Source organism: Triturus cristatus, chromosome 1_1 (genome assembly GCF_964204655.1).
Source record: "Triturus cristatus chromosome 1_1, aTriCri1.1, whole genome shotgun sequence".
Taxonomy (NCBI): Eukaryota; Metazoa; Chordata; class Amphibia; order Caudata; family Salamandridae; genus Triturus; species Triturus cristatus.
In genome coordinates, this window is record NC_140579.1 from 851,615,927 (window position 1) to 851,628,216 (window position 12,290).

Consider the following 12,290-nt stretch of genomic DNA (forward strand, 5'->3'; position numbering starts at 1 on the left):
CATCAGAATGGGTAGCAATGGTGTTGATGGTAGATACCTGTAAACACTCATCTCTGCTGCGGCTATTAGCCCTTAGCATTGCTCATTGCTCCGTGACTCACCATGCGGCGGAACGTAAACACCGCAGACACCGGTCTTCGTATGTTTGACATTCACATTTATTTCATTTTTCTTCACTTTTCATTTCATTTTCCATTAATAGTTGAGCCTTCATTGACTGTTCGCAAGATTCCACATAACAATGCTTATATCCCAGGATGACACGTTTTGGCTCCCGCCTTCTACTGGGCCTCCCTTTGCACTTCAGTGGGCCTCCTCTATCCTATTTATATATACATTTATACACACTCACACACAAACACATATGTACATGCCAAAAGTATGTGTGGTTGAGGTCCCTTATATAATACCATGCCCTGCTTATAAAGGTCAGTGCATTGTATTATATCCGTGATAAGGGCACGTGTTGTATTTACATGCATGTCATGTCTAACAACCATAAAAACACTGTAAATACAACAACCAGAATAAGTACACATGTCACTGGGGCAGTGCTCATGAGAGGTTACAACAGGAGAAAAGGAGGTACTAGGAGGTACGAGGGAAGGACTTAGAAACAAATTAACCAATGAAAAAAAAAGCAATCCAAAAAGACACTCGAAGGAGCCAATAGAGTGCAAAGCCAGAAAATGTGCAGGGCTTCAATCCCATATTCTGAATACAGCATGTCTCTAAGAAACAGTGCAAGCGCTGACTAAGCAAGACCTAAAAATGCTAAAAGGAATATAACACTCTATAATTCATCTCAGGACCTATATGCACAGTGTGGGGATGAAATATTAGGGAAGAGTAGTGAAAGATAAATCAGGGATGATAGAGATCAGAAATGAAGGGGTGATGTATGGAGATAAGGACTGAGACTAAGGCATGAAGAGTAAGTAGGGAGAGATGAGGAGTGCTGCATGAGGTATGAGGAGCAAGAGATGAATAGTGAAAGATGGAAAGTGAGGGATGAGTGATTAGGAATGAAGGCTGAGAATTGAAGACTGAAGAGTAAAAAACTAAACCAAGGATGAAGTGTGAGGGAAGAGGAGTGAGGAATGAGGAGTGAGGGATGAGAGTTAAAGAGTGAGAAATGGTGAATGAGAAATTAAGACAGAGGTGTGAAAGGTTATTGAGGGACAAGGGGTAAGGAGTGAGGTGTTAAGGATGAAGAGAAAAAGAGGAGGAGTGTAGGACAAGTAGTGAGAGAAGAGAAGTAAAGAATGAGGGTTGAGAGGTGAGGGATGATGACTGAGGGTTGGGGCCTGAGCAGTGAAAAATGTGAAGAGTGAGGAAAAAAGGAATCTGGCATGAGAAGTAAGGGTGAGGCGTGAGCGATGAGGTATGAGGAAGGATAAAGAGAAGTGACGAATTGAGGATGAAGAATGAGAAGTGAAAAATGAGGGGATAGGGACAGGAAGCAGGGAATAAAGAACAATGAGGACAGAATGATCATTAAGGAATGGGAAATGAAGATTGAATGATGAGAAATCTGAAGTAAAGCATAAACAATAAAGACATGAAAATGAAAAGAATGTTGAGTGAAAGATGAGGAATGAAGAGATAAAGAGTGAGGCATGAGGTCTGAAAGTAGAAGAGTCTGGCATAGGGGTGAGGAATTAGAATTGTTAAATAAGAATTGAATGGTGATAAGTGGAGAATGAGGGTTAAGGAATGAGGTTTGATGAATGAGGGGTGATCACTGAGCCATGAGGACAAAATAAATTGGAGATAGGGATGAGTGATAAGGATGAGGAATAAGAACAAAGGCATGAGGTGTGAGGTATTAGATTGCCCTAAAATATACAGGGTGATGAACATTTTAGGACATCATAGTTTGTCAATTGCACTTATCACGCAATGCGAAAAGAAAAGGTGAAATCCAAGAGATGTAGATCGAGCGATTAGTGGTAAAAGGTAAGGAAGAATGAAGAGAGCATGAGAGGAGAAGGATGAGGTTCCAGAGCTTCTGGAACCTTGGATTGTTGTTGTGGACACATAGAACCCCCAAAAGGATATTGTTCAGAAGTTTGAGATAATTTGGAGCATTTTTGTAAAAAATCTCTATAACTTGACTGACCTGTCGTTGAGAGCCAAGCCGGTGACGTCAAACCGCAACTCGCCCTTGTCATCGTTGTGTGCCCTGTATACTTGGATAGCTCCCTTGTCCTTACCTAATGGAGAGCACAACCAGGAAGAACCTTTCCTGTGAAGGGCTAGTCACTCCACCCATCCAGGGCATCAAAACGATTTGAGATGGGAATTGTAAAACAAACAGCCCTCATCACATGCTCAATGGAAGTCCTTACACAGCTAATGCGAAGACATGACCTATTTTTGCAAAATTATCACGTTCCCTAAACCAAGATGGTTTATAAAAATACCCCAGCTAGAATAACCCAATCTTAGACTCTCTCCTGGGTCGGGGAAGCGGGCCACATAACAACCTCTGCACTACCTGGGGGATCTGAAGTTTATAATTATACAATCAGCCCATGGGCCCTGACCCCCACCATCCCACTCTCTGTGAGAGCAAAATCTCATTACATATATAATGGGGAAACTTCCTCTGTTGGGCGAGCCAATTTAAACATTTATTAGTCAGCTCATCCTGACCCTCCTTCTGATTCACATTCAACTCAGGGACTCCTACCAAAACAAGTACGTAGGGGCAAGATGCTGAGAAAAATCGATCACTGGTTGCCTCTGTTTGGATACTGGGGTATTTAGCATAGGTGGTGGTATCCCTGCAGCTCCAGTGTTAAAGGACAACGAGGCCTCACTAACTCCTAACTCTTATGATGTGTACAAAGTACCCATAATCTCAGTCCCTTTACCATGGCGAATTACAGCATCCCTAGGTAAAGTGGCAGTTATAGCATGCTGCAGGATGAAAGAGTCATTAGCCAGTTTGTGTTGGCACTTGGAGGTCATAACCTAGGGACCATCCTCTGCTACCGATATTGAACAAATAACTTGCTTTTGCTGGGATAAAACGCAATCAAGACCCCTTTTGATGGCCTCCAACCGCACTGTCGATGAGGAAAGTTCTTTATGCAGATAGTCTTTAATTTTTCAGACATTAGGAGTCTATGAGGTCCACAGCCCAATGAGGTGTATGCATGGTACCCTCAAGGCTGGAATTATAAGGGTCAAAAATATTCAAGTCAGCACATGGGCTAGCAGGGGCTAGAGGGGACTGAGATGTGAGCCGCTGTTTAGGTCGAGATGTAACTTTCAGGCGTGCCCCTGTTGGATTAGGGCCTGAATTTGCCTCCTCATCACTGTCTTTGTTGTTACCCAACCCCAAATGGTCCACTGCACTATCTGTACCGGTCGGGCTGTATGATAAGGAGCCGTCCAAGCTTGAATCATTTGGGACTCCCAGAGGCAATCTCTTCTCAGTCATTTCTGTGGAAATGATCCCCAAAGCCCTCTGCAACATTTTGTCGATGCTGGTAGTCTTAAGAGGTGATGGTGCTATCGCCTGAACCTCCTGGAGTTTATGGAGTCTACAGATCCCCCGGACCACGACCGCAGTTCAGCGACTCCATCGCCGACTTCATCAACACACATGCCCTCGTCTCCACAGACTACATCCTCCTCGGGGACCTGAACTTCCACCTCGAGAACAACAACGACACCAACACCAACACCCTGATCGACAACCTCGACAACCTCGGACTCAGACAGCTCGTGACAACACCCACCCACGCCGCCGGCCACACGCTCAACCCCATCTTCACCACAAGCCCCCACGTCACCTTCAACCACACCACCGAACCCCACTGGACCGACCACCACTGCATCCACTTCACCTTCAGGAAGCCCACCACGCACCACCGCACCCAACAGATGCCTCGACGCGGCTGGAGCAAAGTCACCGAAGACCAGCTAACCACCAACCTCACCCAGAACCCACCCGCCAACTCCACCGACCCAAACACCGCCGCTCGCAACCTCAGACAATGGATCGACAACTGCGCCAACACCCTCGCCCCACTCAAGACACCCTCCAACAGCCACACCAGCAAGAAAGCCACCTGGTTCACCAAAGACCTCCAGGCCTCCAAACGAACATGCCGAAAATTGGAGAAGAACTGGCTCCGCGAACGAACACCGGATAGCCACACAGCCCACAAGAACGCCACACGCAGGCACCATCAACTCATCAGAACCGCCCAGAGGGCCTCATTCAAAGACCGCCTAGATAACAATGCACACAACAGCAAAGAGCTCTTCAACATCGTGAAAGTACTCTCCAACCCCAGCTCCAACACCAACGACATCCTGCCCTCGCAAGACCTCTGCAACTCGCTGGCCACCTTCTTCCACCGCAAGATCGCCGACATCCACAACAGCTTCAACGCCACGACCGCCCCGACAACCACCGCCCCCACGACCACCACCCACACCAACCGCCTGCTCTCCTGGACCAGCATCAACGACGAGGACACCAGCGAGATCATGAACACCATCCACTCCGGATCACCGCTAGACCCATGCCCTCACCACGTCTTCAACAAGGCCTGCACAGCCATCGCACCCCATCTTCGGAAAGTAATCAACATCTCCTTCAAGACAGCAACCTTCCCGGAAAGCTGGAAGCACGCCGAGATCAACGCCTTACTCAAGAAACTCAAGGCAGACCCCAAGGACCTCAAGAACTTCCGACCCATCTCCCTGCTCCTGTTCCCGGCAAAGGTCACCAAGAAAATCGTCAACAAACAACTGACCCGCTACCTCGAGGAGAACAGCATCCTGGACCCATCCCAGTCCGGGTTCCGCAGCAACCACAGCACTGAAACCGCCCTCATTGCCACCACCAATGACATCAGGTCCCTGCTTGACAACGGAGAAACAGCAGCCCTCATCCTCATGGACCTGTCAGCCGACTTCGACACGGTCTGCCACAACACACTACGTACACGCCTCCACGCCGCCGGAATCCAAGAGAAGGCCCTGGACTGGACCACGTCCTTCCTCTCCGGCAGAACCCAGAGCGTCCGCCTCCCCACCTTCCGCTCCAGGGCCACCGAGATCATCTGCGGCGTACCCCAGGGCTCTTCACTCAGCCCGACGCTGTTCAACATCTGCATGGCACCCCTCGCCCACATCGCCCGTCAGCACGACCTCAACATCATCTCCTACGCCGACGACACTCAGCTGATCCTCTCTCTCACCAAAGACCCTCACACCGCCAAAACCAACCTCCATGAAGGCATGAAGGCCGTCGCCGAATGGATGAGGAAGAGCCGACTGAAGCTGAACTCGGACAAGACGGAGGTCCTCATCCTCGGAAACACCCCTTCGGCCTGGGACGACTTCTGGTGGCCGACCGCACTGGGAACCGCCCCAACACCCACTGACGACGCACGCAAACTAGGGGTCATCCTCGACTCCACCCTCTCCATCACTAAACTTGTCAACAACATCTCCTCATCCTGCTTCAACACCGTCCGAATGCTCCACAGGATCTTTAAGTGGATCCCCACCGAAACTCGAAGAACAGTCACCCAGGCCTTCGTCACCAGCAGACTGGACTACGGAAACGCCCTCTACGCAGGAACGTCGGCCAAGCTCCTGGGACGACTGCAACGCATCCAGAACGCCTCAGCGCGTCTGATCCTCGACATCCCCCACCGCAGCCACATCACACCCCACCTGAGAGACCTGCACTGGCTCCCCGTCAACCAGAGGATAACCTTCATGCTCCTCATCCACGTACACAAAGCTCTCCACAACACCGGCCCAGCATACCTCAACAGACGCCTCAGCTTCTACACCCCAACCCGATAGCTCTGCTCCACCGACCTCGCCCTCGCCACAGTCCCCTGCATCCGAAGAACGACTGCCGGCGGCAGATCTTTCTCCCACCTCGCCGCCAAGACCTGGAACACCCTCCCCACCAACCTACGGCAGACCCAAGACCGACTGGCCTTCAGAAGACTCCTCAAGACCTGGCTCTTCGATCAGTAGCAGCACCTCCTCCTCCCTCCCCCTCCAGCGCCTTGAGACCCTCACGGGTATGTAGTGCGCTTTATAAGTATCTTGATTGATTTATTGATTGTAACTTGGCAGTATCAAAACCTCAAGATCATGAGAGGCAGTATCCACAGAATAGCAACCAAGGTAGAGCTATACCCAAACATGTTAACCCATCCACGATGCTATTCAGCTCTCCCATGGACCCCCCCCCCCAGATATCCCCTTGCAGTTCCAGGCGGGTGCAGTCACTGACTACACCCGCCTGCAAGGGGATCGCTAATCCCCTTTGACAGTGCAGACGGGTGCCACCTGCAATGTGAAAATACGGAGCAGGTGCCCCCAGGGCACCGTGAGTTCGCGGTTGCTCTGGGGGCTGCGCCTACACCATAATGGGGTGCATTATCACTGTTTGCACCGGCACACCTTTTGAAAGGTGCACCAGGCGCAAAAAGTGATAATGTGTAACACGGCCCCTGATGTCTGAAAAGATGTTCTGAGAAAAGAGGGAAACTGACGGACTGGTAATTTATTTATTTATTTTATTTTTATTTAAGAAGTTTTATATAGCGCTGGCCTCACCCGAGGGTATCGGAGCACTTTACAACAGATACATTGCCATTGCAGAGAATCACAAAAAAACATTAACAGTGCAGGTCGATGGTGGGGAGATCTATTAATGTATTAAAATATATGCTGCCCCATGTGTTAAGGTGCTGTCATTTACTGCAGGCAAGTGCAATGTTTTGTATAGAGTTAACACAAAAGGTAATTTAAAAATACATTTAAAAATTTACATTAAAGAATGGTTTAAATATGAGGAATCTTAATATTAATATAAATAACAGTGAGGTAAATAACACTGTTCTTGAAATGAATATGGGCATCACTGAAATTGGATATAAATCATATTGTACTGCATAGAATACTGAATGAACTGGATAAGGATGTGATTGAATTGGATATGGTGAATTGTGTGTATAACACATACTGAAAATCACATGACACTGACAGCCAATCAGCAAGTTGTAGAGCTCTCTTTGGATGATGAACAGGGAAGCTCAGGAAGAGGAGGGGTTGTGGAGAGGAGCACGTTGAAAGACATGTGCAGAAACAGTCAGCACAGAGTCCAGTCACACCCCTCTCTGCTGTGCCGTTTGGGTCACAGGCCCGTTAATCTCACAGAGTGCAAAAGCCCACCAATGACGCCCCTGTTTTTTGGCCTGCCCAGCGCTTACAGCGCCACCTGCTCTCCTACAGAAGTGCTTCAAGCCAATGGGCCTCGCTAACAGTGGGTGAGAGGTTTTTGTGGCCTGCCCGTGCCCAACAGCCACTCTAGTCAGCAAGCCGAGCCCCAGCCTGACTCCTGAGCCCCCAGCTCCATCTGGCGCTGGGCGTGAAATACTGCGAAGAAAAATCCTGTCGGACCCCCCCCTCATAGTAATAGTATATCCAACCCCCATGGGACGTGACTAAGATGCGGGCCACAATGGATGTGTAGCACAGAGCTCTCTGCCTGGTCCATTTATCCTGTCGTTATCCCCTCCATCCACCTGAATTCCTGGCTGCATCGCTACATCGGCACCTCGCCCAACAAAGAGGTATCACCTGACACTGCTTTTTAGCACAGCAAAGGTACTGTTCCGGCGCGCCTTTGGTGTGGGGTGACTGTTTTGAAGGCCTCGTGCCCAGTGACCCATGTGCTTACCACATACCACGAGCTCAGCTCACATTTATGATCGGCAGGGAGTGTTTGGAGGCCGGGGGTGTCCGTGCCCATAATCGCCACTCGGTGCGGAGCCTTGATCACCATTGCCATCAAGTGCTGGACAAGTGAGGTGGGTGTAGTGTCGTGCCTGTGACGTAACAGGCACGCCACGTTTGGGTCATGTGACCCGTGTTTAATCAATACGGTCAGCACGCACGGACGCCAGTTAGGCGATCGGCGAGCACGGCCACTAAGCACCAACAGCGGCTCCTGAAGTCATTAGTGCGCCACGGCCTGTAACGAAGGCTAAAGTAATTACCAGAGCGAGGTCGCTACACACGCGATCCTCGCGACATCACATTGGCGACGAGGGGTGGGCGTGCCCCGCATTCGCACCGAGTGGCGGCCGCAAGGGTGTCCTACCTGCCCTGCAGTGCTCGTGCCACGGTGCGCAGGCATTTCTGGTGCGGACGCCGCCGCATGCTGTGCCTGACGAGGAGATCGGCCGCCGCTGAAGTCCCCCGACGTAGGTGAGCTGCTCCGCTCCCCACTGCGTCTCAGCGTGCATCGGTGCACACGCGCGCACTCATCCACGTATGCTGCGCTGTGCCCGGCTCTAAATCAGCTGATTTCCCCCTGCGCTGTGAGGCTCGCGCAGGAGGGAGAGCATCGTGCAGCTTGAAGAGCGCTGCAATGCACGCGAAGCCCTGCAGGGATTAAACACAACATAACCAAGCAGGAGACAAAATGAAAGTGAAAGGCACAAGAGCAGTCTGGAGAGAAGTGGCTGAAAGGACTGAGGGGGCTGAGCATCTACTGCTGGTCTGGGGTCTCAGAACACCACTGATTTAAACTACAAAACAAAAAAAAAACAAGAGAAGGATGGTAATGTCAGTGACCACGCGGCCTGACCAATCAGGTTAAAAAAAAAAAAGAAAAAAAACAACACACCACAGTCAAGTGACAACTGCGAAGCAGCAGGGGACATTGTGCGGAAAGTTAAGTGAAGGGGGACGGCAACGCCAGCAGTTGGGTGAGTGCCTCCACAAGAGTGCCCCCATCACGTTATAAGTATCATAAACACCCGCACCGTTGTCAGTCACTGCAGGACATCATGTCCACAATTCCCCCAATAGAACCTTTCATCGTAGAAGGCTCCCTGTCTCCGCTCGCCCCTAAATAGAAAGACTGGGTGGAACGGCTACTGATCTTCTTTGAAGCCACCAAGGTACACAGAGATCAGAAAAGAGCAATGTTATTACATCTCGGTGGTAAAGATATACACAAAATCACCAAGACGCTCATTGAAGCCACGCCAAAGACCCACAACACCCTAATAAATGCTCTCAATGGCCATTTTGAGCCGATGGCCAATCAGGACTATGAGCGGTTCATTTTCCGGCAGGCGCGTCAACTCACAGAGGAGTCCCTCGACACGTTTCACGCCCGCCTCAAGAACTTGGCGGCGAAGTGCGGCTTCCGAGATGAGACGGAGGAGATTCGGGGACAGATCATCCAGGGTTGTGCATCTGCCAAGCTCCGTGAAAGAATACTGGAGGAGTCGGGAAAGCCCCTACAGGACATACTAACACTGGGGCGCACAAAGGAACTATCTAAGGCTCGGGCGGCGCACATGGAGGCAGCTCTCCAATCCCCAGTCAAGGCGGAACCAGTGAATGTCGTAGCGACGAAACCGACAAATCGCTGGACGAGAAAAGACGTGGGCGCGGCGCCCCAAGGGCAGATGAAGACATGTGGCTACTGCGGAGAAGCCACCCCACAGAGCCGCGGACTGCCCAGCAAAAGGAAAAAGGTGCTCAGGATGTGGGCGATTCAACCACTTTGAAAAAGTGTGCAGATCAAAGCGATATCGGAAACCTCGTCAAGTGGTAAACATGGTTCCGGAAGAAGAAAAAGGACCCAGTGACATGGACGATGATGAGGATGAAGAACGAGTAGTCCACAAAGTGCACATGATCGGAACTGCTACCGGGAAAGTGCGACGCCTACCTCAATGTCATATCCAGATGGGCACTCAGGATGTACTAGCGGTGGTGGACACTGGGGCTACCATCAACATCATGGCTTCGGCATTGTATGAAACCATACAGCCAGCACCCCCACTTACTCACACGGGCATTACAGTGTTTGCCTACGGTCAAGACTCACCCCTGAAGACGCAAGGCAAGTTTAAGACTCGGATAGCTCATGGGTCTCGCTCAATCAATGCTAATGTATATGTCACTGAAGATGGACAGGGCATGCTCTTAGGGTGCCGGGCCGCTGAGGACCTGGGGGTCATCAAGTTTGCATTTGGAGTACACCAGGAGTCTGTACAACACATATTGGAGGAATTCGCAAGTGTGTTTGAAGGGATTGGCAAATTCAAAGGCAAAGAGGTGCACTTACACATCGACCCCACCGTACAGCTGGTAGCTTTGCGCCACAGACGGATAGCCTTCCATTTACGTCCTCTGGTGGAGGAAGAACTAAGAAAGTTAGAAGCAGCAGGCATAATTGAGAAGGTCTCAGGGCCCACACCGTGGGTCTCCCCAAACGTCGTCACCAGAAAACCAACACAACCGGGCGCGGTGAGGATCTGCGTGGGCATGAGGCTACCAAATGCCGCCATTAAGAAGGAACGGCATATTACCCCGACTATAGATGATCTTATTGGGGAAATGGCGGGAGCCAGTTGGTTGTCCAAATTAGACCTAAGGTCAGGGTATCACCAACTCGTACTGGACGCCTCCTCTCGAAATATAACAACTTTCTCAACTCATGTGGGCCTACGGCGATATAAACACCTGAGCTTTGGGGTATCAAGCGCGGCGGAGGTATTCCAAAACACAATACATGAACTGATCATGGACATACCGGGTGTCATAAATGTCAGTGATGACATCATGGTGCATGCCACAACAATACCCGAGCACAATTCCAGGCTAACTCGGGTGCTTTGTCGCATTCGGGATGCTGGGCTGACACTTCACCGGGAGAAGTGCGAATTCTTAAAAACCAAACTACAGTTCTTTGGATACACTTTTTCGGCCGAAGGTGTAAATCCAGATCCTGAAAAAGTTTGTGACATCAAGGATGCTGTGGCCCCCACCAATGTAACGGAAGTCCGAAGCTTTCTCGGAATGGTAAAATATTGTGGGCGCTTCATTCGTGACCTCACCACACTCACCCAGACGTTGAGAGAGCTCACGAAAGAGTCCACGCCGTGGAAGTGGGAACAAGAACAAGACAAAGCGTTCAAAGACATCAAAGAAGCGCTGTCAGAAGCCACAACGTTAGCGTTCTTCGATCCTAGGAAAGTGACTCAGATTGCTGTGGATGCTGGCCCCACAGGGCTGGGGGCTGTACTTCTACAACGACGAGGCCCAGAAGAAGACTGGGCCCCCGTGGCTTTTGCCAGTAGGTCTCTCACGGACACAGAACAACGTTACTCGCAAATCGAAAGAGAAGCCATAGCAATACATTGGGGCTGCCGCCATTTTCACTTATATGTATATGGCAAACCCTTTGTAGTCGCAACTGACCATAAACCTCTAGTCGCCCTCTTCTCCGGGACATCGTCCAAGCCGCCGCCGCGAATTGAGAAATGGATGTTGCAGCACCAAAACTACAACTGCAAGGTGGAGTATCAGCCAGGGTCCCGGAATCCTGCGGATTACTTGTCGTGTCATCCCCGAGCCGCCACGGCTCAAGAACAGAAAGAAGCTGCGGATACGGAGGAGTATGTGAGGTGTGTCATGGCTCGATCCTGCCCTATTCCTCTCTCCATCAATGATCTAAGAATTGAGACGGAGAGAGATGACTGCCTGCAACGAGCCAAGGTGGCATTGAGGCATGGACGCTGGCAGTGAGCCAAAGAGGAGTGGAAAATTCTGACTGTGGAGACTCAGCGGATTATGGACAGCTTATATCACGTTCGAGATGAATTTACAGAGGACTCCTCAGGGTGCCTGTTGAGGGCACACCGTCTGGTGATTCCGACCACCCTTACGGATAGGGTTGTCCAGCTAGCTCATATTGGCCATCAGGGGATGGTCAAAACTAAGTCCAGACTCAGAACCAAGATATGGTTTCCTCTCATGGACGAGATGGTAGAGGCCACCGTCCGGTCTTGTCTGTCATGCCAGGTGACGGGGGATGCTCCCCGCCCTGCTCCCATCATTACGGAACCACAGCCATTGGCGCCCTGGACCTGTGCTAGCCTGGATTTCGGCAGCCTACCTGATGGCCGGCACCTATTTGTACTTATTGACGACCATTCTAAATATCCAGAGGTCGAGATTGTAGCATCCCTCAGTGCCGCGGAGGTAATTCCCAAGCTTGAAAAGGTAATGGCTATCCATGGCCTCATTCAGGAGTTGAGGATCGATAATGGACCCCCTTTTCAAGGACAAGAGTTGATGGGGTACCTCAAATCATTGAACATTCGACACCGGAGGATCACCCCACGATGGCCCCAGGCCAATGGGGAAGTCGAAAGGTTCATGCAACCTTGAACAAGGTAATAAGAATTGCGTTGGACAAAGGACAGTCC